Below are 27719 nucleotides of genomic sequence, written 5' to 3' on the forward strand. Positions count from 1 at the left end.
ACCTGCAACATCGGGCACGCAGGAAGACGGCGCGTGCTATGCCACCGTCCTCATTTCACCCCGCACCCACAGCCTACGGCGCGCGGGACCCGATAGGATCTCATCTCACTTGGACTTTATATAGAGCATCACGGTGATTTCGAAAATTCGCCTGTAATGTGCATATCATTTGTAAATCATTTATCATGTCCCATATAAATAATACGCACATCATCATCATCATCATCATCATCATCTGATGGTGTCGTGATGATGATGATGATGATGATGATGATGATGATGGTGATGATGATGATGACGACGACGACGACGACGACGGCGTCGCTGCAGTGGTGTCTCACGCGCCTCAATTTGATTGCCATATAAATGATCTGCACATCATCATCCCCAACATCTGATGATGATGATGATGATGATGAGGTTTAATTTGATTCCCATATAAATGGTATGCACATCATCATCATCATCTGATGATGATGATGATGATGTGCATATCACTTATATGGGTATCAAATTGAGGCACGTGAGAAACCACTGCAGCGACGCCGTGATGACCGGCACGTGGAACTGCTGAAGCGATAGCTTCTGTTGTGAAAATGTACAACTTGTTGTGCATTTGTTGTGAAAATGTTGTGAAAAGGCTCAACGTTTCGACACTGCTACATACTGTAGGTAAGAGTTGTGCAGCAGCCACCTTTCTTACAATTCAAATAAGGTTCCATGCCAATCTTGGGAGTTGGCTGTTGTCAAAACTCGTTTTGCATTTATAGCAATATGTAACCATGCTGACGGAGGCTTTGATTCCGGTTAACCCCCTTGCCGTTCTCTCATTTGGATCTCTCTCTCTCTCTTTCTACTTGCACTGCGACATTATTTCAGCTTTAGTGTAGGGGCATCATAATTCAGAAAATGACCCTGCACAAATGGTCAAGGTCAACTGTGGTCACAAATGGCCACTCGCAAATGGTCGCCAGTGCTCGCTTTTCGAGAAAAGCGACCATAATGGACCAGTCGTTCGCTGCCCGATTTTTCAGTCGCAAGACCGCAGCGACCGCAGTCACATATCTTGTGAACCAATCAGATTCGCAATAATGGAACATCTGTTTACGGGGATACTTATTTTTACTTAGTGCAGCTGTTTTGAACAGACAGCGACTGGCTTGTCGCACTTGCCAGTGTGAGCATAGGCCGCATTCATTCCTTTTTTTTTTTATTTTATCGCCAGTTGCAAACGGTCGCGCGACCTCCTCAAGTCGCCGGTGTGAACGAGCCTTTGCACATCGCTTCCGCCCTCTGTCACACGCACGCTAGCATACGTGCGCATACACGCAATTTTAATATGTTCATTTAACAATTTGTTTATTATTAACTTCGCAAGTTGGCATACGAAACCACGTACATTTCAAGAATTAACGCTTTATTATTATTTTGTTTTATATTTTTCCTCTGTCAGCATCTCTTCATCGCGTTCTATTGATCCGTCACGCTCTCGCACGGCAAAGATAACAGGGTCTCAGGCCAGCCGCTTTCCCTCTCAATTAACCTGGCGCACGCTTGATTCCACGTGACTGCGCATGTGCGCGCGAGATTAGTACATGCCACGCAGCACCGCCTTTCGCTCGTTACCGTGCACTCTAGCAACTGCTCGGCCTCAGAAACCTCCGCGTTTTCATAGCGCCCCTCCTCCGGCACTGACATTTCAGTGGAAATCGCGGACGACGGCCAGAATACATAAGCCACGCAGGCAATGCGACGCGACAGTGAGCCTAATTTAGGGCACGCGACGGCCCTGTCCTTCGCTGCTTCGCCATGAATATGCGCCGAGACCGTCATCAGGCTTCTCGACCCTCTCGTTTCCATATAGGTGGGCTACTTAGCTGCTTCAATTGACTTGGCGTTTCGCATCACGTATTCGATGCGGTGACAAATCCGAGCACTGTGATGATAGAGGGAATCCGGTCAGCTCGAACTTTCCTGCGCTTGGTTAGCTTAAGAGAGGAGCATTCCTAGTTTCCAGTCTTCGCATACTTCGCAATCCTCAAGCTCTTTTGAGTACATGTTTTCCCCTTTTTTCGGACCCACTTGAGTCCTTGCGACAAATATGTTCGTTTCAGAGTTCATTCACATTACCTTCAAGCTAATCAGTGCTTCTATATCCAGGCTGATGTACTGGCTGCTATAATATTCGCGTATGGGGTATCGTAACCGAAACTAGTTCACGTAAAATAGAGTGCATGTGGATTTTTCACGGCTTTGGTTCTGAAACGGTCTTCACTGCCTGTGGAAGTGGTGTGGATCCCAGCCTAAATATTCCCTATCATTCCTCTTCCTCAACCTTGAACAAACCCAGCCTTAGCAATGACGAAGAAGAGGCAAGAACTTCTTGTTTTATTAATTTTCGCGCCACGTATTCAGAAGCCGAATTGAAGGACGGACTGGATTTGATAGCATGTAGGGTGACAAGGAAATAAAGAGAGAAGGCAGGAATGTTAAACAGACATGCCTCTGGTTGGTTACCGCACACTGGGGGGGGGGGGGGGGGGGAAAGGGGGAATATTAAGATAAGAGAGAGAGCATGAAAGACGCGGTGAGTTCGCGCACGCACGCGGAGGGCCCGACCAAGTTAAAGGCGTTCACACAGGCCAGGCACCCTCAAGAAAGACAAAAGGGCCTTCACAGCTTTGTAGGCCAACGAGAAATGGGGACGGTCTTCAAGTAGCGCCTGCACGAACAACGGTCGATCGTTCAGTCATCGCAATGCGATAGATAGTGTTTGTTTTTCAGACTGATATCAACCACAGTGGCACAATAAATGTTCGATGTTCTCTTCACCGCCGCTGATGTCGAACTTAGTGCTGTCGGTCATTCCAATCAATGCAGCGTAAGTCTTCATGAAAGTCAATCCCAACCACAGCTGGTATAGAAGCAATGCCTCACGTCAGTGAAGCCCGGGGTGAGGTCCGAATTGGAGCGAAGGATTCAGTTCGTGAAAACTGGTGCGCCTTATAATTGCGGTGTTCCGCTCTGTTAAAGAGAGCTTGCGTGCCAGGTGAGAAAGCTGCTTTGCAGTGTCTCTTCTGAAAAAGATAAATGAAAACGCTGTGTTCTTCTCGATGTGACTAGCACAGCTTTGTCAGCGTGATGATTTCCACTGATCCCGCAATGACCAGGTAGCCACTGGAAAATGACTTCGTGGCCTTTTTGTTGGACGTCATGGTAAAGCTTAGCAATTTCGTACGTTACCTATCTGTGAGCTTCGCGCCGGAGAAGCGACTGCATACAGTGTAAAGCCGGTATCGAGTCGGAAAGCAGGGGTCATATACCAGGCCTCTCCGTGTCAATAAATTAAAGTGCACTGCGCAAATCCGTGGGTTCTGCAGCCTTAGACGTCATAACATATGATGCCTTGAATCACAGCGTGTCTCCTTTTGTCAGTATAAACGCAGTGCCACCACAACTGGTCGATGCAGTCGTTCCGTCAGTATATATCTGTACGTGGCTACTATATTTCTTGTGTAACAGGAGTAAGCTCAGTTGTTATACTGCAGATGGAGGTATACCTGACTTTTTCTGACGTCCTGGGATTCTGAGGTGTGCTTCAGGACTGCACCAGCACCATGGAGGAGACACCGGCCTTACCACAGCTGCATACCCCTATGTAAGCTAGGCACAGTATGTACCGACAGTCGTACTATATAATATGCGGAGTCTTTCTATGGGGAGTCCCGTGAGGTGGTGGGAAGGGCTCTGGGCAATATGCCTGACTTGTGCACTCATCGTCTCGACGGCGATGTGTGTCGTGATTTAATAATCTTGAGCAATGGCAATAGTTTCAGCCGTTGACGCACTGCGTGGCATTCGAAGGCATATCCTAGGAGCTTGAGCCCGAATTCTCTGAATTGTACGCAAGTTAGTTTTGCAGGTGTTCGATATTACAGGTAGGCTGTACCGGAGCAATCCAACAAACACCCGGTACAGCCTAGCACGGATTGTGTGGACAAGCCCCAGTTCTTTCCTGCAAGGAAATCAAGCAGATCACAAATAGCAATCAGTCCCTTTTGACGTGGTTCAGGTGAGGAGTCCAGGACAGGTCTCTGTCAATTACAACCCCCAAGAGTTTGACTTCTGCTGGACGATAGCACTGGTCCATTGATTGACATGCCGTATCCAGATATTGGCTTCTGGGTAAATGCCATTACTGCGCACTTTTCCCACAACACCTCGACTCCTTGTTTACGAAAGTAGCATGGTGTCCATGAGATCGTCTTCTGAAGCCGACCGCGAATCTGGAACCGTGTCGCCCCTGACACCCAGATACAAATGTCCTCGGCGTAGGTAGAGAGTCGAACAGTGCTTGGTAGGTTCTCGAATAGTCCAACGGGGGCCAAATTAAAAAGCCTCGGGCTTAAAACTCCGCCATCGAGGACTTCGCGGCTACTGTAATACCGGGGTGTCGGGCCATCCTCGGCCATCCTCATCTATGGGTAGCCACAAACCGAGAGATACATCTTGCCACCAAGTCCTATTATTTCTAACGCTTTAAGGATAACTTTGTTGGTAACATAAGCCCCTTTAACGTCTAAAAACAACCCAGAAGGAAAGTATTTACAGGCCTTCTGGGATTCGACCTACGTCGCTAAGTCGACAACGTGGTCTATAGATGAACGGCCGCTCCTGAATACTGTCTGGATAGACTCCATAGTTTTCTAAGTACCACTCCATACGCGTTAGAACCATCCGTTCCGTTACTTTTCCTGCACAACTAGCAAGCGTGATCGGACGGTATGACTGCTTTGAGAAGCGAAATCAGGTGACTAGACTTCCATTCCTGGGGAACCGTGCCAGTCTGCTAGGAGTCGTTGTACAGGAGCAGCAATGCTTTTCGAGCTCGTTCACCAAGGAAGGAAGGAAGGAAAAAGTGGAGAAGGAAAGGCAGGGAGGTTAACCAGTTTAGCGTAACCGGTTTGCTACCCTACACATGGGAGAGGGATGGAGGCGATGAAAGATGGGGAAGGGGGAGAGAGAGAGAGAGCACATAGCACAGCACACACACATCGTCCGTTAGAGTCCATCAATCTGGCATGGTACGTGATATCACTGTCACAGCCGCTTGTCCAGTCCCGTCTCTTTCAAAAACCGAAGTAGTCCCTTCGTCGCCTTCACCTGCGATGTCTTCTGTCGGCGGCATGTGAACATCGTGTCGAGGGACAATGGTCTAGTGTCAAGGTGCGCGAGAACGGATGCCAGGGACTGTCGCTGAACATTATATTCAGGACAGTCACACACAACGTGTTCCAGCGTCTCCTCGCAAAGATAGGTCGCCCGTTCACCAAAGTTACAGAGAGCGCGGTATCTGAGGCCATCTGCCCCTGGCGCTGAGGAATGCCTGCATAAAGCAAGCGCAGCTTCTAGTTTGCCCAGAAAAGAAAACAACACTACATACGAGGATCATGTGAGAATGGTGAGTAGTTGGGATTCCGCATTCCAGTGGAACTTGCTTCACCGGCAATCCTCCTAGAAAGAAGGGACTCGCCGCGGTGGCCTAGCGGCTATGGTGTTGCGCCGCTAAGCACGAGGTCGCGGGATGAAATCCCAGCGGCGGCACCCGCATTTCTATGGGAGCGAAATGCAAAAACGCCCGTGCTCCGTACATTGCAGGCACGTTGAAGATCCCCTAGTGGTCAAAATTAATCCGAAGTCCTCCACTACAGTGTGCCTCATAATCATATCGTAATTGTAATTTTGGCACGTAAAACACCAAAATTCCGGTTTATTTCTAAGAAGGACTCTGCGACTTCAATCTCTCTGCATTGTAGATAGAGCTATGGATTAAATGGGTGGCGTTGTCCAGGGGTTTCATGGAGGCCATGAACAGTTCTCCACATAAGAGGCAGTGGCTTTCGGAGGTCCAGAGATTCGCAGAAACGCAGCCATCGTTATGAAGGCAGCTCATTCATATTACGCTGTATATTCTTCTGTATGCGTCTAGCCAATCGCAAATCATGAATGGATTTTGTGCGTCTATATATTCATACCGCACGGCGGGTAATTGCGTGAAGTTTCTTTAGCTTGATGTCACAGTCGGAGCGTGCGGATCTCATGAAAATCGAATATGTGGCAATTTGTTAAGCACCTTTTCCTGCGTCCCCAATGTTGGATGGTAAGTCTTCTCGAGAGCAGTCTTCCAGGATTTATCTAAATTTCGGCCAGTCGTTGCACTGGACGGTTCCGGAGAACTTGGAGCTAGTCAGCCCCCCAGTCGCCAGATAAGCTGGGATGAGGTCACTTCTCCACGTTTCCAAGTTCGGGAATCATTGAACCCTTCTGTTAAAAGAAGGCGAAACAAAGGTAAGGTTTAGACAGCTACTACACTCTGTTTCTCGCAAATAGGTGGGACTTCCATCATTTACCAAACAATGTTCTCGCTCAGAGGCAGTGATCACCAACCTTCTGCCTCTCGGGTTAGTCTTGGAGCCTCCCCAGAGATAATGGTAGGCATTGAAATCCCCAGTAATCACCCACGGCTGAGGAGTCATCAAAATTTACCGTATGCGCTCGCAGTTAGGCTACTTGATGGTGATAAGTGGGCTCCCAGAATTGTTCGAGTGACCTTGCTCTTCTTCACAGTTAAGCAGACGCATTGTTTTTCATTGCCAGGTGACACTGGTTGATTAACATATATCAAGTTGTGTCCTATGAAAACAATCTTGTTGCATTGCCCGTGGGCGGAGGACATAAAGCACTCACCCCCGGAAAGTCTTATGGGAGACGACCGGTTTAATTTCATTTCATTTATTATCACGTTGAAGGCCCGAAGGCACTACACAAGGGGGGGGTGGGCAATACAAACACGTGTAAGAGGTTTGGCTCACAATTGAGAATGATGGAAAAACCGATTCACGAATACAAACGCTTGAAAGTCGGACAAGCGTCACCTAAGTCCTCTGGCGTTGTAATAAGTATAGAGTGAAGAAGGCTTCTTAGTTATGCGACTGGCCTACAGCAGATTGGTTGATAAAAAGTTGCAGAAAAAGGAACAACGGTGAAGTGAGCTGTTCGAGTTGCGGTGTTCAGCACGACGTATGCTCAAATCAACTCTCCTACAACCAGCACAAACGCCGTTCTCGGTGCACTGCTTCCGCGTTATAGTACTGAGTGCTAAGGGCTAAACCTGTCACGTTGTAGCAACAGCGCGTGAGCTCTTGAGCACAGATGACATGTGGTGCTTAAATGGTTCAGTGACTAGCAACGACCAAGTAGCCACCTCGTATTTTTTTTTTCTTTTTTCGAAATCAAGACATTTTATCGTCTTCATCCCGCGCTGACTGTCCAGATCTCTATGCAAACGGAAGCTGAAGGTTTGTTTGTGGTTCTGACGTTGAGCTGTTGGTGGATATGGTCTTCAGCTTTGTTTGAGCTGCTGTAGAATTGCTTTTTACCCCTTTGGCTTTGACGAGCGGTGCCTTATTAATGCGAAAGCAATGTATGTCCGATTACGCGAAAATCCGGCGTTGTCGTCGTCGGCCTAACCGAAAGATTGTTCCAAAAATGGCCAATGGCACGAAAGCTAAAATACATAAAAAATGCTCACGTTGATGTCAAATTTGTCAGGCAGGTTTCTGTAAACAAAGTCAATTATTGGAATTGAAAAGAAAATCTGGTACATTTCGGTCTTGGGGGCACTTGAACCCGGGCTTCCGGGTTGATAGACCAACACGCTTCCACCACCCCACGGTGGCTCCACGGTTATGGTTGACTAAAATGGTCCCTAGTGCGTGCGTCATTAAAGACGTCACGTCGCTGCTTCCGTCATTGCCTCCCACATGCCTCTTGCTCTTCGGAGTTCATTGGTGCTGAGTCTACTGTGTCTACTGCGATGCCCTCTCGACGCCAAATCATGAGCGTTCCTAGTTCGTGCGTCATTGCACACGTCGCGTCGCTGCCTTCGGATTTCATCGGCGCTGTCTCTGCTGGTATGCTCTCCGAAGCGTCTACCTCGGCGGCAGCTGTGAAACTTGGTCGTCCACGGAAGCGCGCCCCAGGAAACGAAGCAATGCAACATGAAAAAATTAATCGTTCTCCAGCTAAATGGTACAAATGTTTCCGGTCTCAGGATAACGTATACGCACACACACACACACACACACCGATCCAGCAGAAAGAACTTTAATGCAAGTCAAAAACATAAATCGCAAACACTTCACCTAAGCGATTATAATGCTTTCGCATTCCAACACGTGAACAGCCTTAAGTGTGTCTGCTGAATGTTTATCCCTTTGGCGAACCCGTGGTTTCTTTCTCATTCTCCTGGCTTGCCCTCGACTTCCATTGACTATCATTCGCGTACTTAATTACTTTTGCTACATTCCCGCTTTCTCCGCTGAATGGAGAGGAGAGAAATTTCATGTTTTGTATATTGTTTCATGCTACGGCACATCACTGAAAAAAATTTTCTGCTCACGAAACTTCTTGTTAAGATAGCTGTGTCCGAGGGACGAAGAGGCATTAATAAGGAAATGAACAACAGAGGCCATGTCTCGGTCCTTTGAAAGAATCAGAGGGGAGTCATTTACAAAAATTAAAGCATAAGTGCGGTGGCGATTTGAACAAAACTAGTGTTAGGAAAAGTTCGAACCAATACAATGGGTTCCAAATTGCGCAGGGGATAAAATGACCCCCCAATAAGCAGCTCGTGAAATCAGATGACCCGAATAAGGAAAAATAAGAAAGAAAAGGAACTCACTAAAGAGGCATCTTAATGTCCCGATAGTAAGAGTCATTATAATCACGATTGTTTAAAGAACTGTCACTAAGAAAACTCCGTTTCCCTCAGTGTCATTTGCATTTTGACTTGTCATAGAGCGACCTCAGTTATGTTCTGCGACATGCACGCATAATTTTAGATCCTCTAAGCTTACTGTTTTTTTTTTTCGCTTTTGGCGCTTCCAGATAATCCTCGCCCTCAGCTGAGAGAAATGTTGAGAAAGAAAGCGAAAGCAAATGAGCAGATACGCGAAGATGTAATTACAAAGCCTGTCAATACCATCTGCTCAAAAACTCTTTTTTTTTTTCAACCAAAGCTTTTTTTCTTTTTTTTTTCATCCCGCTAGTGGCATAAGGAACGTCGCCTGAAATAAAGCTTTGACCTCGACATCCTTCTCTCTTTCGATCCGCTGCGCGGACATGTCGGCTTTACCAAATTTTTTTTTCTTTAACTCCAGCTGCCTGATATTACATTATTAATTGGAGCTGTCGCCTCCCATTGCAAGCTCGCGAACCGGGTGAAATTCGAAAGCTGCCTTGGTGGGCTGCTAATGTGTTTCTCCTTTTCCCTTTTTTTTTTCTCCCTTCTCTCTCGTCTCGGCCCCACCACTGCTTCGCTCTCGATCTCCACCCTATTGACACACACACAGACACACGGTGGTCGTTGTGGCTGGCCGGCAGTGGTCACTTACGCGAAACAAAAAGAACCCATCGACCACGGCGGCTATCGGAATCGATGCCTATAGATCACCCACCCTCCTTGCGCTGCAATGGCAATAGCGGCTGCGCAACGAGATAGAGCCACGCGGTGAAGCGCGCTTGCCGGCCGCAATGTAGTGGCGCAGTCAATGCGCGTACCCGCATGCTTCATTTTCTTGCGTGCCGCACTGCTAGCTGCATATTAAACATTCGTGCATGCTCAAAGCGCTTTCCCTTTTCGGCACAGCGAGTGAACTTTTCTTTTCGTCGCTCCTGAGCAACTGGGCCCTTTTTGTTGTTGCTCCCGCGCATAAGTACAGTGCGTATGGGCGCGAAGTACGAGAGAAGCGAAAGAGAGAGAGAAAAAGAAAGAAAACACACACGTAAAAATAGATCCGCAAACATCGGCCCAGCAGACGTATGCGTTCTTTGGGTCGATTCGCCGTAATGACAACAGAGGCGCAGATTTGGACTTTGTTACGCTCCGCCGTCGGCTGCATCACCCCCCCCCCCCCCCGCCCCCGCCACGCCTTGCCGTCCCACCCACGTATCTTTCTAGCGTCGTCGCACTACGGCAGGGACCAAACGCACGAACGGCGCATCCATTCAGCGGGCTCCGTTTCAACCACCCGTTTTCGCGTCTAATTACTCCGCGTTCATTCCCAATCAGCTGAGCACGCGTTCGAACGTCGCGCGCTTTAGTGTGCCTGAAATAAAAAAAAAGAATAGAACAAGAAATACAGAAGCGCCAACCTAATCGGAGGTCGCAGTAATATTTCGATTGGGTGCACTCTCCTTTTCTTTTGCTCTTTCTCTCTCCAGTCACTGGGTTCCATGGTATCCACAGTTCAAACGCCCGAAAAAAGAAAAAAAAAGTGTGCTTTGTCCCCAAGTCGGCTTGGGTCATTCGCTCCCTTTATCTGGATAAAAAAAAAGATCGTCACATCTGTAATGTTGCTTCATTTCCATTGACATAAAATGTCACAGCGTTAAATTCCAGGCTTGTACTCGCCATGGTCGCTCCAGAGCTATGGCGTTCTGGTGATGAGTGCGAGGTCACGGGTTAGATCCCTGACGGCCGCATTGGTCTGTTCGCGGAATGAATACACTCGCGTATTGCACTTTGTCTTAAAGAACCCCAGGTGGCCGTAATTATTCCGAAGCCTTCTCCTACAGCGTATCTGAAAGCCTCCGTGTTTCTTGGAGATGTTAAACCACGTTATGTGAATTATAGGGTCTTTAAGACTTTAGTTAACTTATTGTGCGCCTCTTTAAGTCATCCAGTTTATGTGACAGAATCGCTAAATCTACTACAGGAGACATTTATTGCATTTCTTTCCACCAGAAATCGATAGCCCGGTGCATATTATCGACCCGATTGCATCCAATGCGCGTGTTGCGTCAGCGATTGCGGTAGGAATCGAATCGTTAACGTGCAAACTGTCATTACACGAGGACGAGCCTGTGGATTTCGTCCTTGCTTGCTTAATGGATTTTGGGAATTTATTTATTTCGTTGGTTGAGCAGGTTGTATTTCTTCCACGTGCGGAACGGTATCAGGGCTAAAGGCTGCGCAGCAACTGGCCAATGGTGCAGAGGCCTTTTCGCCGATGTGTGTGTCATCACAAACACATTTTTGTGTTGGTTTCTCTGTTTTTGGCTGTATTACACAGACCTCGAAGGTGGTGTATAAGATTTTACATACGGTAACACGACCTATTCCCATATGCATTTTCCAGAACAATATAACAGTATATATTGTGGTTTTATGGACCAGGACTAGGACCTGATATGAGGCACGCAGTAATTCGAGAATACAGATTATATTGGAGACCTGGATTTCTCTACCGTGCATTTAATGCATTGTCCACGACGTTTCTGCATTACGCCCTCATAGGAATGCGGCCACCACGAACGCGTGATGCACCTTGTGTGCTCAGCAGCGCAATAATAATAATAATAATAATAATAATAATAATAATAATAATAATAGAACATTTTTATGTTCCCTGCAGTACGAAGGCCTGGCCCTGCGATCTCCAATTACTCTGTCTTGCGCTAGCTGATTCCAAATGGCGCCTGAAAATTTCCTTATTTCTTCGTCCCACCAAGTTCCGCGCCATCCTCGACTGAGCTTCCCTTCTCTTGGCACCCGTTCTTTAACTCTAACGTTCCACCGGTTATCTATCCTACGCATTACAGGGCCTTCCCAGCTGCATTTTTTTTCTCTTTACGTCAACTAAAATATCGGCTATCCCCATGTTGCTCTTTGATCCGCACCGCTCTCTTCCTGTCTCTTAACATTAGGCCTAGCGTTTTCGTTCCATCGTTTTTTGCATGGCCCTTAGCTTGTTCTCAAGCTTCTTTGTCAGTCTCCAAGTTTCCAAGCAACCATGGCGGGTCCCAAAACAATATGCGAGGCAAGTCACAGGACTCGCAAACAGGATCAGGGCCACGATATTGTAACGATGCTTTCCACTCGATTCTATGCAACCCGTTCACAGCCGGGTGATCCCGTGGATAGCGCGAACGGACCATCGCTCTCACTGCTGACAAAGCACTAAAAGCGCTAAGAGAAATAGCGTCGGAAAAGGCATCGCTACGGATTTGTGGACCAGGTTCGATACCTTCGCGGCCACCAGGGACCGTTCCACGTCAGTTAGGACCATGTGTCTCACTAAGTATGTATAAAAATAGAGCGTATAAAAGCGTTATGTATAAATCCACAAGCCCGAAAAGCTCTTTAAAAGTCTGTCAACGATACCTCTGTTACAAGTGATACGACACTACACCGAAAGAAGAAGGTCTTTAGCCGACAATAAAATATAAAAAAGAACCGCCCGTTGACCCTCTGCCACCTGCCATGACGAAAAATAAGGGACAAGCAGTGCAATTGTACAGTAAACACTAGATTAAGAAAGAAAAACAAGCTCTGTGAGATTTTAAGTAGATGTCGCAGTCAGCGTGATGCAACATAGGGGTAAATAAATCACGCACGAATCAAGGGGCCTCTTTGAATACTTCAAGTAGGAAATGAGCTGAGGCCTGGGAATAAGCCACCACACTTTGTCTCTGTCCTAGTCCGCGCGAAGTAAATTCGCGTTCGCTCATCTCGCAAAGAAACAACACGAATGACAAAGAAAAAACACGCTGAAGAAAGAGTAGTGCATCTAGCACTTGCATATTGTGCCCTCTAACACCGCTTCTTTATTGTTCTTACGTGCTCGCACACTCGGCCCTCCGTGTTTGTTGGCGTCAGTGCTCCGGCTAGGCTGCTTCTATATTAAATGAAAGGCACACGCGCTCGCTTGCGCACGCATGCACGCGCGTGCAGCACATGCAGTCGTCATGTAAGTGCGCCGATGTCGTCTTGAAGCCCACACTTCTTTCTTTTTTTGTCGCCGCGAGGCTTCTCTCTCGCGTTCCCGCCAAGACGCCCTCCGCGTTCTGTCACCACCTCGTGCGGCGCGCGCTGGGCCCAGCGACAGAGAGCGGCTCGGCGAGAAGAAAGAGTGCGAGCGAACCGAACGCGTGCATAATGCAGGGCGCCGAGCAGACACGCTCCGGAGTGGCAGGGGGCTCTCTCACCTGGAGAGATGCTCCGACGTGAAAGGCTTTGCCGCCGACCCTCTTTCTCTTCCTCTCCCTCTCTTTCTCTCTGGCTCTCGCGCCACTGCCGCCGCTCTTCTTTTATCCTCCTATTTTTTTTTATTTTCTCGTCTTTTTAGCGAAATACGTGATCAGATGCAAATAGAGAGGAGCAACCCGTTGCTCCCTCTATGCTCCCCTCTCTGCTCCCTTTGCGCGTCTGCACTTTCCGTACTGCCGTGAGACGCGCGTGGGACCGCGGCATTCGGGACAGTGTTCGATCAGATTTTGCTTCGCTGACAACCTTCAAAAGCGCGACGTCAGAAGAAGAAAGGAGCTTCAGTGACTTTCGGTGTAGTCAGAAAAGAAAAAGGATGCATGTTTCGATAGCGCCGAGAGTGCGAGTTTGCGTGCGTATATACATTGGATGTATTTGCTGCCTTATTGCTATGTCTTGTTTTTTGTTGTGTTTGACCGTTTAATCGTGCCTTAATCTGGACGTTCTATCAATACCATGGTGCATACTGCCGCAAGTTATTTTTATCAAAGGTTATCTTCGTAAGTCGTTATCAGAAGAAAGAATCTGAAAATAAGTTGTCAGAGGAGTGTGTACACACCTTGATTGTTTAGTCTCTGCTTTAGAGCTGTAGGCGCTGTGTGTGTGTGTGTGTGTGTGTGTGTGTGTGTGTGTGTGTGTGTGCGTGTGCGTGTGTGTGTGTGTGTGTGTGTGTGTGTGTGTGTGTGTGTGTGTGTGTGTGTGTGTGGCAAATGCCAAGTCCGTGTGTTTCCTTTGCTTACGAACGTGCAGCTTTAGGCTTAGATGATGTGTATTGCATATTTCATCCCTGTTTTCTTGAACATAATGGGCAATTTACAATCTTGTGTAAGCGGCAGTCGCACCAAGGTTCCCAAAGTGTTCCTCAAAACGTTGTGAGCGCTACAAGTTAGCTCGAGCATGACAACAGCAAACTCATATGAAAGAATAAATCTCCCTAACAAGATTTCAGCCACAGACTCTTATGTGGATGTACTTTAACGGAACCTTGTTGCTAAAGCCTAACGAGGTAGCGTCTCTTTGGATCCCGTAGTGTCATGTAGGCGGCGAAACTTCTTGCTATTGCAGGAGAGATAGAGAGAAATTACCGAAAAAGATAAAAGAAATGTGTCTGATTAGCGGTCCTCCACGAGGGAAAAGGAAAATGGGTAGAAAATGTTACAAATAAACACACAATGCTTAAACCCATCAGGCTAATGTTGCTAGCTCGGAAAGATTCATATCATTAAATTGTCTGCATATTCGCTGGCTATTTTTGTTCACTATGACAACTCACGGGCTTCTACTCTTCACACACTTACCAAGCATATGAACGGCGCTGTGAATACGGACTTTGTCCCAGATTTAACCAAGTTTGCAGGTGACATCACGGGTATTAGCACGGCAATCAGTGCGTGAATATTCTGCCGCTGCATGCACAAACACAGTCTGTCTTCTATCTATTGAGGTTACGTGCTCGGAAGTTCTCTGAATGTCTAACAGTTGTTTTTCATCTAAAATTGGGAAAAGTATACATTAGGATAGTACTTTTATCGGCCGTATAAGCTTGTAAACATGGGTATACTATACTCGGGGTCAACTTTCTGTATATGAAGGGAAAGATACAGGCGCGTGGCTTCTGCACATGTGTTACTGCTCCAAGTAGTCCGGCAGCATTTGGCATTACTTTTGGTTGCTTGGAACAGACGCTGAATCGATGCAGCTTCCACGTACGACGCTTTTGCGTTTCCCCAGACGCGGAAGGGAAAAGCCACAAAATAAGCAAACCTTTACACTCAGTAATACGTTCTGTCTTATTTAACTGTTACTAATAAGGTGTTTATGTTTTGTCTTCCCAAGCCTAAACTAACGTGGAATAAAACGCGGGACTCTTTTCAGAAGCGCTCTCACTTGTGCGCGCTTTGCCTCCTTAGCTTTTCCTTCATAGCCGCAGAAAGTAGTCTGAGAGTATAACTAAAATAACAAGCATGGTGCCACGAGCGCACAAGCCAACATGAACACTCCTCACTTGATGACTGCGGTGGCAGTGTCAAAACGCTGCAGTAAGGAAACGCGGCAGCAGCAGCGAGCGAATTGGCTTCCGGGAAGCTGCTCGTATCCACGCGAACTACGCCTTGAAAACACAACTCAGCGAGGACTCTGTACCCGTTTCAGATGGCTTTCAAGATACAGCGGCCCGGCCGGGTCTACGCGGCCGCCTAGGCCTCCCTGAAAAAACGCACATCCCCCCTCCCTGCCGTCTCCCGTAAGACTCGAGCACGAGGGAAGGCTGCGCGCTTGCTGCGCGTTGCGTGCGTGAGATTGAGCCGCTATTTGCGGCTCACCCTGGCGCACTTTTACTCGCGCGCTTTCACTTGCACATACAGCATACGGCGCACGGCGACGATTTTATCGAGTGAACTTTATACGGAACGTCACGTCGACGCCGACGCTGATGCTGACGGCAGCGAAGCGCCTGGAGTGTCCCTATAATTGCTATCGCAATAAAAGCTGAAACCTGTGCTTCTCGGCTACGATCTCTTCGAGACTCGGCAGATCAGTGTAATTTAATAAAATGTACATTTTCTTGTTTCTTGCCTATAGAATCGCTTTATTGTGTGCGTGCGCGTGTGTGTTTGTGCGTGTGCCCATGCCCCGTCATGTAGAGGCCAACTTTATGGCCAAGTTTGTTTACCTTATACAGCTGCCCAGCTGCTACATAATTTTGCTTTTATGGGACATTTTGAGTGGCACTGATATTCTTCATATCTTAAGTTGTTTGTGATAATATAACTCTAAAGACAAAATTTTCTGGAAGTTCTCGTTTTCTTTTTTGTGTGTATAGAGATACATTTCTTTTAAACTTTCATCTAAGGGGATCGGTTACTGTTATTTACTTTCACAATTATTTCTGTAATACACAAGTTCATGTACTTCCAAGCGGAAATGAAATGCACACATGGGAAAATGAACTGGAAGGTGTATTTTCCTTTCCCCCTTCGCTACTGTGTATGAGAGTGGACTGGCTCATACATATAGGCTTAGCTTGACGAAATAGCGCTTTTAGCAATCGTCTACGCCCCGATCACTCATCTCACTTTCAGGTATATCAAGTAATAAGTAATTAGACGTAATATGTGTTATTCTTTATTCCGTCTTGTTAGCGTTTCATTCCGGCGTAATAGCAGACACAAAAAACATTCAAACATGTCAAACTGTCTTGTAAAGCGTGCTTCTCCACAATAAGAGTTTGTGTGAGGAGAAGCCCAAGCCAATAATTTGTACCGTAATACAGGTGAGACGCGAAGCTGCAGAGCGAGTAAAGCTGTGTGTACAGGCGCTCCCAGAATAATTCGGAACGCAACACACGCGGCCGCTCGCCGGCGGAGCGCGCCCGTAGAAAAAGTTGTACCGTGGTCTGCGCGTGCGCGGTCTCCCTAGCGAGCAAGGCCGGCTCCCTAGTGCATCTAGTTTGTGTTGCGTTGCTACAAAACAGTAGCCCTAGGTGCCCCTTAACGTTTTGTCAAGGGGGGCTGGGCCGGTGGTGTCTCTGACAAGTTGTGTCTGCGCATGCACTCGCGTTGGATTATAAGCGCTCGTGTCTGCATGTTCGGGGGCTTAGGCGCCTTTTTTCTTTTTCGTTTTTCGTGTGGGCCGTATTTATCATTTGCTCAATATATTTATGGTAGGTGACCGTGACTAGCGCTGGCAAAGCGCGGCGTTTTCGTCTGAAGCAACAGTCATGATATCGGCTGCTCGATTGATAAAGGGATACGAACATATTTAAACAATGACAGTTACGCGAATTCCGCCTTATTCCAATCGAGGAAACATGCCGAAAAAAGTGCCAATGAATGTGTGGAGACATATAATTAAGCTCAGTTGGCAAGGTATACCCCAACGTGATATATGCCGCCTCACAGGAAAGTCTATAAGTGCGGTCAACCGAATAATCCAAGCATACAGGGATGAAGATGGCCGACTCAAAGATGCAGCACGATCAGGATGACACCGATGCACGTCGGAAGAGTCCGACCTTCTCATTGTTGCTGCAGCCGTTGCTGATCCTTTTCAGAGCGCCCACCAGATCAAGACAGCCCTCAACCTGCAAGCCAGTGAGGAAACAATTAGAAGGCGCATGCGAGAGGCTGGTCTTCGTGGATTTGTCGCGGCACAAAAGCCACATTTTACGGAGCGCCAAAAACGCCAGAGCCTTGAGTTTGGCAGGGAATATGAGCGCTGGACGACTGAAGAATGGAAGCAAGTCATATTCTCAGATGAATGGACATTTTCATCTAGATGGAATCAAGAGCGCCGCGTATGGAGACCATATAACTGGAGGTATTTTCATTTTCTTTCTGATCTTTTACGCACAACTTCTTCGGACGCGCAAATGGTATTTCATCTGAAAAGACCATTATCTATTCCCTTCTTTTCGTGTAGATACGAGCCTTGGTAGGTTTCCGAGATCTACAGCAGCGGCCGCTGTACTGTCAACGTTTGGGGAGCAATTAGCAAAGAGGGCCTCGGTCCGCTAATCCGACTGTCCCCATCGTTCACAGCTGAAGCTTACTGCGAAATTCTGGACTACCACCCGAATGGCCATACGCTGTGGACGGGCCATATAAAGATGGTTGCTACTTGTTCCAACAAGACCTGAGCCCGGTGCACACCGCCAGAGCTGTGGAAAAACTTCAAGAACGTGGTGTTTGCGTTCTTGACTGGCCTCCGAAAGGTGCAAGCTTCAATGTTATGGAGAACGTGTGGGACATGATGAAGGAAAGTTTGTCCAAGCTGAATCTGGGAGGGGCCAGTGCCGACGAGCTCTGGCTCGCCATAACGCGCGAGTGGAAGCGCCTTGGTGAGAGGAGGGACTTCGTAGATGCGCTCTGCGAGTCAATTCCACGCCGCGTACAAGTTGCGCTTCGCGTGGACGGCGCATTCGCGAGATATTGATAGCGGAACATGCCAACGGCTTAAGACGAAACAGTTACGTTTCGATTCATTTTGTTTACTGCGGAAAAAATAAACCCAGTGTTCCTCCTGTTGTTTAGATTTACTATGTTCTCCTTACTATTTTTTTTTTTTTGCATTCAGCTCACACAGCCTACCCTTTATTATTTTGCTTTCTTTATTGATTTATTTAAGACAATGAACAGATTGTCTTAAAGAACACGGCTAAAGGCAAACATTTGCCGGACTAGGCCACCGTGCCACCCGTATCATTGTATATTTCCTCTGAGCAAAAGAAAATGAGTATGAAAATGAGTATGAAAATGAGTATCTTCGCCAACAAACGCCGGCACGCGATCAATACGTAGGGATACTCGCTACCAATGATCCAGATTCCGTGATTGATTGGCGCACAATTTATGCGAACCACGTAAGGGGGTGCGCCAATAAATGACTAGAGTCGTGAAGAGTTCATTAGAGTGCCCTTTGCATGAAATGACTTCCTGTGCGTGAAATTGGCCTTGATGAACGTGCCACGTTATTTCATTTTGTAAACTCTTTTATTGCCGCTATCGCAGACACACCCGTTAAGAGGGGTCACGTAATAGTGGAAATTGTCCTCGTATTACGAAGCTAGTAGTAACATGGATAGGGAGATAGTTTACTAAGAGCTAATGCTGCGCAGGACAGGCTCACATGGTGGAAAAGTAACGCAGCGATGCCGTTGTAGCCAAGCCGCCTCACTAGCACGTAATAACGCAAAGCATTGCTATATCCCAGATGGGATGGAGACCATGGCGAGAATACGCTGCAAGGAATCCACAAGCCTTTATTTATAGATTACGGTGCATTCATGCGGTGCTACAGACATTCATTCGCCCAGCCCCCATTGCACAATGCTAAACGGCACCTAGCGCTACCTTCTTGGAGCAAGGCAACGCCAATCTAGATGCACTAGGGAGCGAAACTTGCTCGCTAGGGAGACCAAGCATGCGCATATCTTGTCTGTATTTATTCGCCGGCGCACTCCGCCGACGAGCAGCTGCGTGTCCGGCGTTCCGAATTATTCTGGGAGCACCTGTACACTTCTCGCGTAACTAGAAAACTTAGCATCAAGACGGTAAGCGTACTTCTGAGGCAACAATAAACATAAAAGGGACTTCAACTCAAATAAAACCTTTGCCATCTCGATTTCGAAGCCTCTGCGTGCCTTTTGCGCAGCCAGCGCATGGGAATCTGCAAGCGCTAAGAATATGGAATGGTGGTCACGACACCGCAATCTGTTTATGTACGTGGCTGTTGGCGAGCAGAATCAATCTCTATTATGCGTTATAGGCATGCGTTGTGATGCGGTAACGGTGTGAAATAAAACGTTTGGGAATACCACTGCTATCAGTAAATGTCTAACTATAATACCTTATCGACAGTGTGTTCTTTTATGCAGTTATTGTGTGATTCTCGCTAAATACAAGTGCAAAATGTCGCCCGTATAAACAATCGATAAGTTCAATAACAGCTCTCTCAAAGCCGCTTGACTTACCTAATGCTTATTCTGAACGGAATGTAAACCGAAAGAGAAGTCTCTGTAGGATGCAAATTTAGAAGCAGTGTGGGGAATTCTTACAGCCTAAACAGTCAGTAATTTGCTTAGACTTTCGTAACGCATGGCAGATGAGGCAGTGTAGTTTCCCAATCACCGCTCTCTTTAATTTTGCAGTCTATTGAAGCTGCCATTGGAGCAAGAAGGATCACCTAACTGCTATCAGTGAACAACGCCGAAGGTGAGTCCCTTACGCCTCTATCACATCGCGGGCGGCTACCAACGGCGGCCCGCCTCACTGGGAGGAGGTCACGATGGCACGATGTAATGCGGTAAGTTGCACAATATTCTGGCGTGGTAAACGTAAACCGCTCAGGCGTGTGCGTGGATGGTGTTATTATTGGACGCCGGGGCTCGCGTGCGCCGGTTAGATGCAGTAGGCAGTAGTGCAGAGCTTACGTTGCTTCGCGGTGACGTTTACGGAAGCACCGCGTCGCGCAGGTGGAACGATGCGACTTGCTAGCACTGTGTCCACATCTTGATATCTTGGTGATATATTGTGGTTGCAGTGCTTCCACTGAAACCATTTAGCAATTACCCCATTTCGGCCACCGCTGGACGTTTCAGCTAAGCGCCCATCTGTTTTACACATAGCCTCCAGAGGTCAAATTCATTCTACCACAATGTGCAACCCACATCCTCCCAGGAAAATAGAAGAGGCCGCTGGTAGGTTGTCAGGACTTGAATGCCACGAAATATTCATGTTAAGTATTTTTGTGCGGCTAATCTACCTCGCGGGCATGCTCTGTCTCTTGAGGACACAAAGAGAACGAGTACACTTGAAACTGAGGAACTATGCACGCCCTCTGGAATTACATTGCATGTCGCACCCTTATCACTTTTGGCTTACTGCCCACGCTGCCTGCTTTTTCGTATGGTGTCTGCGGAGAAGAGCGGAGAAATGCAGGTCCTGTGCTTTTAATTGCATTCATCGCACAATAATATGGCTTCTTGTTTTACGCAACGGCAATATCAAATCTTTTCCAACTCGGCAAAAGTAATCACCCCTACGTTCAAGCGCCACCATAAACTACACGAACGTATTGATCATAACACGCATTATTTCGTCATTTAGAACCGCGCGTGAGCGTCCATCGACGACGTGGATGACAAGTTTCCACGACAAAAGACAACCAAAGCATCCTGGCAGCGCGCTGCCGCAGTTCTCATATCCAATGCAAATATCGCACATCCCCGAAAAAACACTTGCCCCAAATTCGTTCGCAGTGAGGGGCACATGCATTGTGCGGCGAAGTCGAACGCATAAGCCGGCCGACATCATTTTTTTTGCTGCCCAAGCGAGGGTATACGACAACACGCTCGTCGCGGCGCGTCGTCATCGGTATAGGCGGCCCATTTTGGCGCTACTAGTCTCGTAGTTTTTTAGGCTTATCTGCGAACGGCCCGTTTATCTCGTTTCCGGCTTCAAGAGGCGGCGAGGCCTGACGCGCCGCCGCGAGCAGCAGCAATGCAACCACAAAACGATCGCGCACAATGGAGGCGCGAGAAACGTTCCCCGCCGTGCACAGTTCCGGTGGCCAGAGGGAAGGGAAGAGGTGCGCGCCTGCCAGAGCAGGGAACAAGGCCTGGGGAGAAACGAACCAAGACCGGAGAATGGCGGTTATAGGAATATCGACAGCACTGTGCACGCTGTCATAGCGCCGCACTGCTCCGTTAAGGGGACATTAACGGCGTATTATATCGCCACTGAGGAGCGAGGATGGAGATGGGGAGGACATAAAAAAAGCGGTGGCTACGACGAAAAAAAAAATGAACGATAAACACAACGACGACGAGAGAAATGGAGTATGGCGTGCCACCCGGAGCGACGCCGCTAACGCCTTCCGCGGTGCCAGCGGCGACTCGATGCCTGCAGGAAAGACGTCGTTAGCCGTGTCACGTGGTTCGCATTAGGCCTAACGTTGTTTGGCGGCTTTATAATGCGCGCAACGCAGGGGACTCTTGCGCGCGCCGGTTGTTCCTCGGCTTGCGCGGTGCCGCGCAGATGAGGATAGATTTGATGCGCGCGCAAACTCTCCATCCCCTTGCTTTCTTCTTAGGCTCCTGCAAAAATTCTACGTTGGCGTTTATGTTTTTTATTTAAGCGCGCTTACTCTTCTTGGGTCAGCGTGTGTTGTCTAATGCGGTTAAAGCCTCTTGTGTACTTGTCCGTGTCCTCGACTTTAGGCGCTTCTTGAGGGCTCTGGGGGCCGCGAGTGTGCCTTCGAGCTCACGCCTTGGACGTTGATAAGAAGGACATGAAAGAAAACGAAGAAACTCTGATCTTCTCGGCAATTGCTTTAAATATAGCTGGGATGTTCATTGGCATGTATAAAGTCTTTGCCTGAAAAAGAAATGTCTTGGCCATCATGATTGTACGTATTCATTCAGTTATACAATGCGCGGAACAACCTTAAAAATCGCGCACTTGCAAAAGGCTCAAATGAGCTGTAGAAGCCGCATACAGCAACTCAGCGCAGAAAATGTTGCTGAATTAGCGTTAAGGCGATGGAGCCCAGCAGCAATTTGTGACGCGAATTTTCTTTCCGTATGTGGCTGTAAGCGTGGCGGTGGACGATAAGAAAGCCGCGTGACTTGCACATAGAATAGAGGTGCAGCAGCTGTGCCGCATTTAGCAAACTGAGCTGTCTCACCAACGTCACTTGTCCTAACAGCTTCAGGCCTGAATATTGCCGCTTGACTTCTAACGCAAGCCAAAGGGCATACGGTGTTGACCAAATGACCTACTCCCATGTAATTCCTCTTCCTTTCTAGCTTAGATATTTCTTTTGTATGTTTATTTTTACGGACTCGCTTTGCCGTATGTTATCCTCCTATGTCCGTAGTCTGACGAATGATAGCTTCAGAAAAAAAAACAGAGACACCTGTATTCGGGATTAACCCTACGTGGCTGAAACGAACCCGAGGCAGTGCAGCCTCATGCGTTTTGTAGGACCAGAAAGAGAGAGAGAGAAAAAAAATATGAAATCGAACGAGCGCGCTCGTAAGCTACCCTTGCGTCCGACCTGGACAGCGTGGGCTCCGTTTTCACCGCTAGCTTAGTGAAGCAAATCAATCGTTCGCACGAGCGCGCCGATTTGGTACACGCCCATGCGATTGCCACACGAAGAGATTTTCCTCGTCTCTGTTGCAATCGTCTGCGAGCGAGCTCTGGCTAAGTGGCAGCCTTTCTGATGCCCTTAATTATATTTCAAAAGGAAACTAGTAACCGCATGGCCGCTGGTAATCTCTGCCCGCGGAGTGGATGTGACCCATTTGCAACTAACTCTGCCCCCTCTCCCGTACTGCTGAAATCGACTCGTATGTTCATGCGTGCAGGCGTGATCGAAAATCATCCAATTCATTTAGAGCGGACCAAACGACGCTTTTTAGTTCCCAGAAAGGGGTGACGCTTTGCCTGCTGAAGCTGTTGCAGTGGCGCAACACGTAGTGTTGTGTGATGGTGAGACTAAATTGTAGCTCATGGATGCCCGAGTCGGGCATCATGTCGGCATGCGTCTGCAGTTCGTGTAGACAGCAGCTTGCGCGCAAAATAGACGTTTGATGTTAGTTTTCTTTCTCAGATTAAAAAATATAGAAACTACGAGAAATGATTTTCTTGTCATTTTGTCACATTATTGCACTGCACAGCTGTACGATAGCGTTGTGATTTGCAGCATATATTTTGTTGGTCTTAAGCTTCGATTGTCCGGAAAATTTGTGTTTCACTTGCGGAGGGTTGTGAAGTTGTTCACAGCTGCGATGTGATGTGGTATTTGGAAAACAGTTATGTTTATGATAACAAAGCTAAAGTAGCCTGTGTCAGAACTTCAAAAGACTGGCGCCCTGAATACAACGAAGACGAGGGTAAATCCTCTTTTTTTTTGCATGGTTAAAATATATACACGACAATTTTATGCTGCCATCTTAAAGCGTATATTAGTTAAGGTTATATACCTAAAGTTAAAGCCTATATGCCCCTTTACTCTCGGTATTTCGATCGAAGAACTAAAGGTGCAAGTGAACCTGAAAAAGAATAGCTCGACACACCTGCAATCAAATATCGGGAAGCTACGCGCTTCACCGCGGGTTTCGGGAAGAATGGTACCTGAATATTTGAAAGCACGAGAGATTCGGGGCTGCAGCTCAGCAATGAAACCGGTTGTTGCCTGCTTTCTCCGTGTAAACGCACGCGAAAAAATTGTGCAGTGTTAATGCTGTCACAGAAATCGGCACCTTAAGAATAAATAGTGCATTGACAGTCAGTGACTGCTCGTACCGGACCATGCTATTCGTCAGAGACTTCTCGCCCCTCCCCCCCCCCCCCCTCCCCACCAACCTCCAGTGGCTGTTCTCATGCAACTGAAGCTCTTCATCATCGTGACAATTTGGACTTGTGGGCATGGTACTCTGGGATGGTGTTCGTAGCGCAAGTACATGGGAAATAAGAAAGAATAGGCAAATCAGGGCGCTTGAAGCTCATCAACCCGAGTGGCTGATTGTGGTTCTAGTTCAGACCCATTAGCCCAGGACACCGGTGAATAAGGACCCACCCACCCACTCCATCCCACCGTATCCCTTCCCTTATTCCCATTTTCCCCTCCCTTGATTGATCAATAAAGTTTTTTCGTCCATCCATACAGTCTCATTCTCGACAATGAGCGCTTTGGTCACTTTTTCCTATTTTCTCTCTCTATATTCCCCTTTTTTTTACCTCCGTTGTAATGTAACAGGTCTGGCGCCACCTGGTTAACCTCGTGACTTTTCCTGTACTCGCTTTCTGCCTTAGCCGGGGTTACATTTATATGATCAAGGTGGCTAAATCGCTCTTGCGCATCTTGAAGGCGAATGTAGTACACGGCCCCCTGTCACTGTGTCAAGAAACTTTTTTCTGCAGGTTCATGCGCCCTACCTATGTCTCTTCTTTTAATCTCTTCTCCTTCCATGAGTGTAGGGATGCGACGTCGACTAGCCTCGCTTTCTTGCCTTGTATACAAGGCAATGCGCTACACTGCTACAATGACTGTACAAAGGATGTAAGAGCAAAAGTGCTTCATTAAGAAGTACGATTATTCTTTAAAATTGAGTTAAATGATATCGAACCCGGCAATACACCCGTGTGTGAAATGGGACCACGCTCTGTTAAACCGGAGTTCGGACTAGAGTGGGAGACGAAGTTTACGGTTCGCGGGATCTGAGAATATCTTTAATTTCCGAGCAGTTTGCGAGTGCAGCAAGTAAAACCACGTAACCCTGTGTTGGGATACGATAGGGGAGGCTATAAATGCGGGTGCCAAGATTTGTGAACCGACTGGCGAAATATTACACACATTTTTTTTTTCTCCGATCCCGCGGTCCCCATGCTTTCGACGCCGAGCGTACGTCGAAATGCGAACATTGTCCACGCAAGGATACCGCTGTGGGAGCAATGCATCTCTACCGACAGACCCGACTCTTGTGAAAAGACGGGCACTGCCACTCGTTCGATTAAACAACTCCAGTCGTGTTCGATATGTTTTACAGCCCGTACGGCGAACCCGCACGAACGACAAAGAAAGGACGGGAGAAGACGCGTGGGCAATCAGCTTTTAAGTAAGATATTGGATGAGACGGGTGTCACGCTCTCGTATCGCATGCATTATTCATACTACCGAGAATGCGCGTGCCCATAAGCGACAATTTGTACAGCCAAGACGCGTCTGGAGCACCTTATTGCGAAATAATTTAATTATAGTGGTCTTTCAATGGCACTTCGCGGGCCGAAAGTTTCGTTAACGCCCACTGGGGACATCTTGCGCTAAGGCAACACGACTTTCAAGCGGTATTGTAGAAGTTTACGTTCCCGAAGGAAATAAAAAAAGGAAATCGAAAAAGGGATGCTGTATTCAGTGTTTAATGTTGCCGACGGGTGAAAAAGAAATTTCACTGCGAAATAATAGCGTCCCAACTTGCTCTATATTTGAAGGCTCAAGACGTTGCACAGGTCGGTTTCCAAGTAGGAGCTATAATTCTCTCTGAAAAACTTGCGTAAACATTAAAATGAAAAGAGTGCCGCTTCACAAAAAAATTCAACAAGCATTCAACCCGGCCACATGAAAAGGCGAGTTGTCTCAGCGGCTGCACCGGAGGCGTACGCGAATGCAGACAAAGAAGCAACGACTTGAAGTGTATTGTCGACAAATTTTCCCAAGTATTTTTGTTTACAGCGCTGCCCGACGTCAGAGCGTGCATATCACGCTGCACGCTGTCCGTGCCGTGCTGCGTGATGCACACGTATGCCGTGTCGGCTAGTAATACTTAACGCTTGGGTCATCCGCTCTTTCTTCCTAGCCACTGTGCCTTCGTAGGAAGTCAGCCAATACTGTGCAATACTTAAACGTGTGGCATCGACTCGATTCTACAGTAGTCGCACTGTTGTAGAGGCCACTTACAGCGCACCAGTATGTCAGTAGGACAGAGCTTGCCAGCAGTACTGCTTTTCACGGTGCAGACACATATATATAACTGGAACAGCAGTTAATTTCGCTACACATTCCGAGCCCATATTTCTCGAAACTGGCGCAAGGCATACAGTCTCTAACGAAAACCCCTGATTTGGATTTACTGGTTGACTTCAAATCTGCAATTTCAAGTTCCCCGCCGTCTTAAGATGCTAATTATCTAACTAGAAAAAAAGAATTGGTAACTGTAGTGGTGGTGTTGGTGGTGAGTTGCATCAACAGGCGCGTTTAGCCTGGCGAGAAAGACCGGCTATTGCTCCGCCCGAGCGTCTCGTACAATATCACTGCTCCATTTCACCACGTGTCCATCACACCAGTCTCTCCTAAGAATGTAATAACAAAACCTGAAGCTTCTTTGCGGGCTACAACTGATCATTCCGGGAACACAAGCTGTGGCAGGCACGCATGCAGAAGGTTCTTCTTTTGCAGGTTCTCGAGAGGAGCGTCCCTTTTCATATAGGTATTTTGGGCACGGGCACAAGAGATGCTTAACGTCTCCTATATCGTCGCAAGCTGTACATTTCTGGGAATCGATACACCCCGTTTTAAATATCCGTGCTGGTTATTTAAATTAAGTTTGAAACATTACTTATGCTTCTTCTCAGTGAAATCTCCTGGTTGCGCAGAGCGAAAGTGGTGGAACCCAAAGCGACCCAAAGTAATTACGAAAGTCATGTTTCTTTTTTCCTTTTTTACTTGATTACTCTTTATGGCCATGACCTTGCGAGGGTTATAAAGTGCTGCATATGCAAGATCAGCAGCTTTTTCATTTCCGGCTATATCAGTGTTGGGGGGAATACTCTGAAACTTTACTGTGACGCCTTTGTTCCCAAGCACTTTCACGGGGGTTATTGATTTGCGCGGGAACTTGATGGATGGCAGACCACCACAGAGTTGTTGCAACGCAGCCTTTGCCTGCGTGAATGTGTTTTTCTTACGGACTTGAAGTTTTCAGTTTGCGTAAAGCAGCAGCTATTACCACGCCTTCCACAACTGTCAACGAGGCTAACAATCGGTAACCTTATAGGTTTTGATCACACCAATCGTCAAGGTAGCCGCTGGTGTGAAGCTCCAGGAATAATAGTGTTCCCTTGAATCAAATACTTCTTAAAGGTAGAAACACGTGGGTTATCTGTCAGTGTGCTGTTGTTCCCAGTCTCGAGGAAATTTGTTAAATTTGAATAGCAAAGATGAAATTTAAATGTCTTGGGCTTTTGTGCACCCCCGTTACAAAGGCGAGGAGAATAAAGAATAGTTTTTCTCAGTTTATATTTCCCGATGATGACAGTGCGGTTTTAGCACCGTGAACGGCGTAGTGAAAATGTCTACCCTGTGCCGTGCTCAGCGGGATGGCGCTCGCGATCACGGATCGAACAAATGCAATCGTGTCGTGCTTTGGAAGCGTACCGTACAAGTACTCGTGCACTTAGATTCGGTCGCATCTTAAAGACAACTAGCGTGTCAATCTTAATCCAACGCCCCACCCTACAGCGTCGCTTACAGTGAAGACCTAAGAAATATGATTAACTCACCTTAAAGCGGCACGTACGCCGGAGAACGAAATTCGCTGATTATATCATCA

General features: G+C 47.4%; 1 long non-coding RNA gene across 1 annotated transcript in view; it reads left to right on the plus strand.

Annotated features, from left to right (window-relative positions):
* Nucleotides 1-27719, plus strand: part of LOC140218486 (uncharacterized) — an 876148-nt gene that overhangs the window by 414181 nt on the left and 434248 nt on the right. The window contains exon 2 of the long non-coding RNA XR_011894759.1: nucleotides 19755-19818. This is a non-coding gene — a long non-coding RNA (uncharacterized lncRNA). The remainder of the gene's footprint in view (nucleotides 1-19754; nucleotides 19819-27719) is intronic.

The sequence above is a fragment of the Dermacentor andersoni genome, chromosome 5, assembly GCF_023375885.2.
Source record: "Dermacentor andersoni chromosome 5, qqDerAnde1_hic_scaffold, whole genome shotgun sequence".
Lineage (NCBI taxonomy): Eukaryota > Metazoa > Arthropoda > Arachnida > Ixodida > Ixodidae > Dermacentor > Dermacentor andersoni.